The sequence below is a fragment of the Meles meles genome, chromosome 21 (genome assembly GCF_922984935.1).
Source record: "Meles meles chromosome 21, mMelMel3.1 paternal haplotype, whole genome shotgun sequence".
Lineage (NCBI taxonomy): Eukaryota > Metazoa > Chordata > Mammalia > Carnivora > Mustelidae > Meles > Meles meles.
This window is the reverse complement of record NC_060086.1, coordinates 4,500,833-4,509,525: the sequence shown is the minus strand read 5'-3', so window position 1 is coordinate 4,509,525 and position 8,693 is coordinate 4,500,833.

Genomic DNA, 8,693 nt, shown 5'->3' with positions numbered 1-8,693 from the left:
GAACCAATCTAAGAACCTCGTCCTTCCCAAACCTGCTCAACAATGGGGCCCCTGGGGTACTTGGTAATCCTTGCCCAGCTCTCTCTCTCAGGAGGGGGACCTAGAATCAGGACGTGTAGCAGGTCATTCTCAGGATCTAGCCATTGCAGGAGACACTGCGCTGGCAGGCTTAGAAACATCACACCCGACTGAATCTCATCCTTCGAGCGCCAAGCATTTCACAAGGGACCTGGAAGAGTCCCGCAAGGCATTATGGTGCCACCATCAAGAAATGAAAAACGGTCATCCGATACCATCAAAAACCGCCATTTGGAAGCATTCCATTCCCACAGGGCTCTGTCCCTTTGAGTAAATATTCAGTAAAAAAGAAGACATGCCCTCTACATGTTCGTGCTATGAACCATAACCATCAAATCAACTTGGAGGGGGAAAAAGAGAAACCCTGATTTCGAAGACACGGTGTCTCTATGTTAAAACTTGCCATGCCAAGCTAACCAGAAGACATTTCTCTTATAAGGCCATGAACCTGTAGGTGCCTCTAATGCCTTATAAATAAATAATGGACATAAAAATAGCAATAATGAACTCGGAAAAATACTAGCTAATTTACACCATAATAGAAATACCCAGGGATCTTTAACAGTTGAAGGACTGATGTCAGCCTCCCTAATAAGTACACCGAGCCACATTATTCCACATGTGAGTGTAATTTCTAAATTGCAGTGTACAATTCAGAAGGGTGTAGGCTCTCAGAAAGGCAAAGAAGTATTTATATGAATGCTATTACTCAGCGGCATCATCCCCTGATGGGAAAAATCAAAGGAATTATTGGAACAATGTATTCCTTGAGGCCCAGGAGCAAAATGTTTCAGGAAAAGGCTATCATTAATTTTTAAGCAGTGGTGGAGATAAACCAATGCTCTATGCCCCATGAAGCCCACAAGGTGGGAGTGGCCTCACTCCTTATCTCCCCGTGTGCCTAAGGGCCGTCACTGCCGTGCATCTGTGTCCCAAACTGAAGTCTTGCCCCACGGCTGGCCATTGGCTGACGCAGGAAACAAGGTCGTCAGCCGCTGTGGATGAATGGGTCAGCACATGCCACAGTCTACTCCCCAAACCCCGAATCTGATGTCCTCTGATAAAATCTGAATTCCTAATTTTGGCCTGTGGGATCCCCCAAAAGCAGCCTCTACCTCCGTAAGCAGGCGTATTTTTCAGGTGTTTTCACTCCTCTTTGGGCCCCCCCATAAGAAAACATATTTTTTTTCTTTTTCTTTTTTTTAAGATTTATTTATTTGAGAGAGAGACAGTGAGAGAGAGCATGAGCGAGGAGAAGGTCAGAGGGAGAAGCAGACTCCCCACGGAGCTGGGCGCCTAATGCGGGACTCGATACTGGAACTCTGGGATCATGACCTGAGCTGAAGGCAGTCGTCCAACCAACTGAGCCACCCAGGCGTCCCAGAAAACATATTTTCTTATGTTGCATCATAAATTCCAACGATTTGGGAATATTTTGAGTTTTCTAACATATCTTGGTACAGTGGTTCTCAAATGGGGACAGTTTTCACACACACACCCAACACACACACACACACACACACACCTCTCAAGGGACATTCAGAAACTCTGAAGACATGTTTGATTGTCACAAGTAGAGATGCTACAAATATCCAGCAGGTAGAGGTCAGGGAGGCTGCCGAGTGCCCACAATAGCCTCCTACAAAAAGGGATAATCCAGCTCACTGGGTAGCTCACCGTTGAGAAACTCTCTTCTTGGTAAATTGCATTAATGGCCCCAAAAGTTCACCAGCCCTTACATCCATACCCTAAGCCCTTTCATTTTGTGCCATTCTCCTGTCATCGGCCCACTTCATCCCCACGCCTTGACTCTGGACTCAACCATACAACTTGCTTTGGCCAAGAAAGTGGCAGAAAAGACCGTGTACGTGTTTCCACTTGTTCCCTCTTGCCTCTGCAGGTGCCATGACAAAGACACCCTAGTGATCTGGTCCCGGTACAAGGATGAGAGACACCTGGAATGTAACCAGTCCCCAGCTAAGCCCAGTCCACAGGCAAACCCATGAGAAACACTGATTGTTATTTTAAGTTTTGGGGTGATTTGTTATGCAGTAATAGCTGACTGTCACATACACACTGCTACTCTGTGCCTTTGTACGTGCTGCTTAGATATCTCCCTACCCTCACCTCCATGTTACTTGGAAAACTGTTACTAATCTTACAAACTAAAACCCAGGGCTCCCCCTCTGTAGAACTCCTGCTTGGATTCCCTGCAGATAATCAATCCCTCCTCTTGGACACACTTTTACTACTGTACTGTACTATGCGTATTACCTCGTCTTGCCGTCTTACTAGGCAGTGAACTCCTTAAGGGGAGAGGCTTTGTCTCAACTCTCCGGCCCCAAGGCAAGCCAGCAGTAAGAGTGGACACTCAGGAAGTATTTATGGAATGCAAACGGATGGACTAGAAGGTTGGGGGAAGGTGACCATCAAGGGCATTTATCAGCTTTGGCTCTCACACTGCAATGGTGCCTGGAACAGAGCCCAATCCCTGTGACAAAAGCAGAATCTGTTGGCTCCAGCTTGCAGTCTGGATTTCCCTGCCAATCAAAGTTGTCATGGAGAGGAACAGCCTCTGCCATTACTGTTCAGCACAATGAAACTGTTTAGAGGAGAGCCTTACCTTCAGGAAATTCCAATGAGCCTGTTTTATTGTTACCCTCCAACAGTAATGACTCCCATGGGATTAAACAGAGTGTAAAGTAATTGCTAAAACATCCCCCGCCGTGGACAGAGAAGGCTGAACAAGACATAATGCTCCCACTTCACTTGGGAGGGAGGGGCCGCGCTCATGGAGACTAAGTGTGTTATTGTAACCTCGCAGTGTTGGAAGACAGAACCGGGGGAGGAAAGATGCAAAACTGTGCAGAAGGAAGAGTCCAGACTTGGGAAACAGACCTGCTCGGCCTGAAGTCTCAACCACACCTCAGGTCACTTCATGCCTCTGAATCTTGGCTTGCTCCTCTGCAAAGCAGGGATATGAAATACCTCTCCCCTGAAGGCTGTAGTGCTAAAAGAGACAACGGGACACATGAACCCCTGGTGCAAAGTGGCTCGAGAATTTTAGCTCTCTCTCCTCCTATGGAAGTTTGGAAAAGAAACATATCAAACAAATATCTAAAAATTAAGGGGCCCTGGCCAAGAAAAGATGAGTGCCAAAGCGATAGTCTTAGCAGAAAGTTGAGTGGTAAACAACTCAGTGGGAATGAAAGGACACTAGACACTTCCTTCCCACCAGCAGAGAGCCATGTGGCTGGATTCTGGCTGGGAGGCAGTAACTCTCAACTGTTTCTTTCCTGCAAAGATGGCTCCATGAACAGATGACTTGAACGGTCATGGAAGGTTTGTGCTCAGAAGGGCTTCCTGCTTGGTTTAATACTCTGCTGTCACTGTTTTGAAATTCTTTCTCATTTTTGAACAAGAGGTGCCAGATTTTTGCTTTGCACTGGATCCTGCAATTAAAAAGCCAGTTCAAGAGGTGCCTGGATGGCTCAGTTGGTTAAGCATCCAACCCTTGATTTCGGCTCAGGTCATGATCACAGGGTTTCTCTCCCTCTCCTTCTGCTCCTACCTACCCCCCACCCCACTCTCTCTCTCTCTAAAAAATAAAATAAAATAAAATAAAAGGAGAGCTCTGCCCTCTTGTCCTTCAATCTCAATGGATAAGGGGTGGGATAGCTTTCCTCCAGGAAGTCCTGTCTGCTAAAAGATGTGTGTAGCTCATAGGGACAAGCCCATTGGGAAATTCTAGCCTGAAAGTTCTCAGAGCCATCACTACCACATAAAAACCCCTAGGACAAAACACTCTCCTGCAGACCAGGACTATCGGAGAACATGCCTTCCACTGCAAGTAATAGAATGCAGGGTCAAGAGTGACAGAGGATGGAGGGGCACCCGGGTGGCTCGTTGGGTTGAGGCCTCTGCCTTCGGCTCGGGTCATGATCCCAGGGTCCTGGGATCAAGCCCCACATCGGGCTCTCTGCTTGGCAGGGAGCCTGCTTCCTCCTTTCTCTCTGCCTGCCTAATTGTGATCTCTGTCTGTCAAATAAATAAATAAAATCTAAAAAAAAAAAAAAAAAGAGTGACTTAAAGGATGGAGATGGGGAATTATCTCATCTAACTGGAAACCTGGTAAGAAGCTGTACCAGGATGATTCTGCATCTCTGCAACTCCCACTGCCTTGACTATGGTCACAATCTGGTGGTCGCCATCCTAAACACAGGTCTTCCCACAACATCACTGAGAGAAGGAAGGAAAGAAAGGGGTCTCTCCCCATGTCTCACTATTTTTATTGGAGGAGACCATCTTTCCAGAAGTCCCCAGCAGACGATTCTTTGCGTCTCACTGTGCAGAACTGGAGCAGATGACCACAGCCAGCTATACGGAGGCCTCCTAGGCAAATACAAATCTGCCACTAAGGAACGGGATGACCATGGCTGCCATTACTGGGATCTGAACAATGGTGGGTCCCATCACCGAGGAGGAAGGAGAACGGCCAGTGGGCAAATGGCCTTGGATTAGGTTTCTCCTACTTCCATACCTACCCCCACTTCTGAGAAGCTGATGGGAGCCTACCTTCCCATCACTCACCAGAGCGCACCATTCATTGCTGCCCAAAGCCCCCTTGGGAAGGGTGTTGTTTGGAAAATAAGAATCATCCCATGAGGACAACTCAACAAGAAGGTCGCAGGCCACCAGTTTCAGAAACACTCAGAAATACTGTCACTTGGCACAAGATCCATGCTCTTGGGTAGTTTTGTATTTACTCTTGAGCCTCAGTTTTCTCTCCTGTAGAATGAGAAGAGTAATGCTCACTGTCTAGGGCTACAGAGAGGGGTAAATGAGATAATTCTATAAAACACTCAATAGATGTTAGTTCTCTCTTCCCATGGCATTGTAGCTGAACAAACTGAGCCCAAGAAGAGTTAAAAATTTACCTAAGTTAACAAAGCCAGAGCGTGGCAGAGCTGAATTTGAACCCAGGCCTTACTGATGCTGGCCTGTGCCCACCTCTCTGCTCCTGGGGCATTTTCCCACCCGGCACATTCCAGCACTTCCCTTTGAGCCTTGATGACTTCAAGGTGTTCAAGGGCATTTTGCTAAAATGCAAATGCCCCAGGAGAGGTACAGGCTGTCGTGAGCAAAGCTCCTGCTGAAGGTTAGCTGTTCTCCTGATAAAGGAAGTTCTTACTGGGGAAACAGAGAGTAAGAAACAAACTGAGAGGCCTCATAGGGGCCTTTCTACTTTGCAATTTTGTCTCCAAAATCACACCCAAAGGAGTCAGACCTTTGGAGTGTGTCCTTTGGAGTCACCCAAAGGAGCCAGGGTGTCACCGCCTCAAAAACATTTGTATTTTCTCTAAGCTGACAGAACAGGGGTAGAAATGTAATGTAGAATGGTGTTAAGTCATATTAAATTAGGGCAGTGTTCAGATGCTGGCATGGAGCTTTCAATAATAAAAGGTTATTGATTTGTGAATCGTGTTCAGTCGGAATTAGGTCTGTAAGCATAAAGCTGGCTTTTGCCAATGCGATTCTTCTCAGCAACACAGCATTTGAATATCAATATCAATAACATTTACCTTTAGAGAGAAAAAATGAATGAACACCTACTCCCATGACTATCGGGAATTAGGAATCTCCCTATACGAGGCTCACAGGTCTACGGCCCCCAAGGCCTGGAGCATCCAGCCCCTGGGGGAAATACAGACTCCACACTAAAATATTACTACTGCAATGGTCTCCCCAGGGGCCCAGCACCAGACCCACTTTTCCTATTCACAAACTGTATTCTCCATTGTCTTAGTCCCTTCAGACTGCCGGAACAAAATACTGTAGTCCATGTGGCAATAGACATTTAATTCTTTCTCACAGTTTTGGAGGCTGGAAATCCAAGATCCAGGTACCAGCTGATTTGGTGTCTCATGAGAGCCCACTTCCTGGTTCATAGATGGCAGTCTTCTCATGGTGCCTTCACATGGAGGAAGTGGAAAGGGAGCTTTCTGGCACCTCTTTTTTAAGGTACTAATTCCATTCATGAGTCTTCAGCTCTTGTGACCTAATCACCTTCCACCTCCTAATGCCATCACAGTGGGGATTAAGTTTCAATTTGTGAATCTGGGGGGAGGAGGAGATATTTAATCTATACCACCTACCCAACTGCCTGCACCATTATATGAAAAGTAGCAAGAAACCTACATGCTGTGGGATTTGGTGAAGCATAAAAGAGGCCTGTTCCTCAAACATCACTCTTCCCTTAACTCAAGCTTGGAATTCAACCCTCGATTCATTCATCAGTGGTACACATATTCTATTTCAATCCCAACTGCCACCAGCAGACCCCAGTCCTCCATAAGATTGCCCTCACTTCAGAGGACTGGCGTGTCCCAGGCCATCTGGGCTTTTGACTGCTGGTGACAAATTTGGGGGTTCCCATGACCCCCTCAGATGTGATAATCTGTTAGAATGACTCACAGAATTCAGGAAAGCAGTGTACTTCTGATTACATTTTATTATAAAAAATATAAATTCCAACCAGCCAAATGAAGAGACACAAAGGACAAGGTCTGAGAGGGTCCTGAAGGCAGAGCTTCTGTGGAGTTCTATGGAACTGGGGTACTTGATCCTCCCAGTACCTCAATGTGTTCACCAACCAGGAAGCTTCACTGAGCTCTGGTGTCCAGATTTTTAGTGAGGTTTCATGATGTCGAGATGACTCACTAAGTCATGGCCATGTGACTGAACTCAGTTTCCAATCCCCCTGCTGCTTAGAGGTCAGGCAGGCTCAAAGTCCCAACCCTCTAGTCATATGGCTGGCCTTTCTGGTGGCCAGTCCTCATCCTGACATCCCTACAGGACCAGGGAGCCCACTTTGAGTCATCTCATTAGCAGGAGCTCAGGTGTGTTGGAGGAAGGGCTCATGAATAACAAAGACACTTTGTTGGCGCCTGGCTGGCTCCTTGGGTTGAGCCTCCGCCTTCAGCTCAGGTCTTGATCTCAGGGTCCTAGGATGGAGCCCCACATCGGGCTCTCTGCTCGGCAGGGAGTCTGCTTCCCCCTCTCTATCTCTGCTTGCCTCTTTGCCCACTTGTGATCTCTGTCAAGTAAATAAATAAAATCTTTAAAAAAATTTAAAACAAACGAACAAAAAAAGACACTCCTGTCATTTGGGAAATTCCAAGAGGTTAAGAAGCTCTGTGCCAGGAACCCGGACAAAGACTAGACAAATTCTTTATTATGTAACACACATATCCTGCCTTTAGAGAATAAAAATGGGTCAGAAGATAAGCCCTGGAGCCTTCGAGTCTGTCCGTTTCCTTCCAAGAGGAGACACTAAGAGAGTTAGGTACCTTTGTTTTTTGTTTCTAATTTTTTTTTTATTTTCTGAATCAATATTTCTTTTCCTGATACCCTAAAACGGTGATTCTGGATCACTGATATTTTGCCCAGCCAAAATAACAAACTAGGACCTCTCTTCCCCCTTGGCCCCAACCTCCTGACCACAAACACATCTCCGGATCAACCACTAACTATTGCTTTGGTGACATTAGAAACCCACAGAAATTTTAAAATACAATACTCATTTCGTATTCCTCACAGCCAGCACCTATTAAACTGCCAAGAACTTATCTGGTGCTCAATAAATACTTGTTCAGTTTAATTAGCTGGTTAATCTGAATATTAGCTATAATGTATCCAATTCCGAAAACCACATTTAATGAGCACGAACTGTAAACTGAGCTCTTGAGAAATAACGGTGAATAACGCGTAGTCTCTGGTCCTAAGGAGCTGACTATGGCATGGGAAAGACAAAAAATGAAAATAATGATTTCTTTATAAAATTTAAATTCTGTAATAGAAGTCCTAGCAAAGTACCGCAGGAATCTTCATGAAGATTATGTCTGAGTTGCAGTGTGTGTTGTGGGATAGGAGGTAGAATGCAAAGGATGGAATTCCCACAAGAGAAGGTGTTGGGACCATCCTTAATTGGAGGAGTTAGACACCAGCAAAGGAGTGCAAGTAAGTGTCAGGCAAGGCAGAACTGCATGGGAAAAAAGGATGGGACTACAAAGGGCACCCATAGAATAATTTTAGGATGATAAGAGTCTTCTGTACAGAACTGGGGTGGTGGGGACATTTTTTATGCATTTGTCAAAACCCATAAACCTTTTCGTCACAAAAAGTGAACTTCGATGTATGTAGATTTTTTTTTTAAGTCAACCAGGAGATGGGGAGATGCTAGGATGAAACACAGACTGTGACAAAAGAATTGAACTGTTTCACAAATGTGTGAAGCGGGGGGGTGGGGAAAAGCAGCAGCCATCTCAGTAACTTCGGAAAATGGAAGGCTGAAGACAAATGGGGTCTACATACGTATTGTCTTCTAGTAGGTAAAGTCGTTTTGCACAGGACTCCAGGTTGAAAATTCGGAAACTGTTTTATATGTATACTGGAAATGAACCAGTAAGAAAATAGACGGTGGTTGGTGGGAGCCAGGTTCATTGTTGTTGGCAGGGGAATGAAAGAGAAGCAGAACGGAAAGGCTAGAAGAGGCCATGGGGAAGCTGGATTTGAGTCAGAGACTTTAGCGTGGATTCACTGTTAGCTTAGTATAG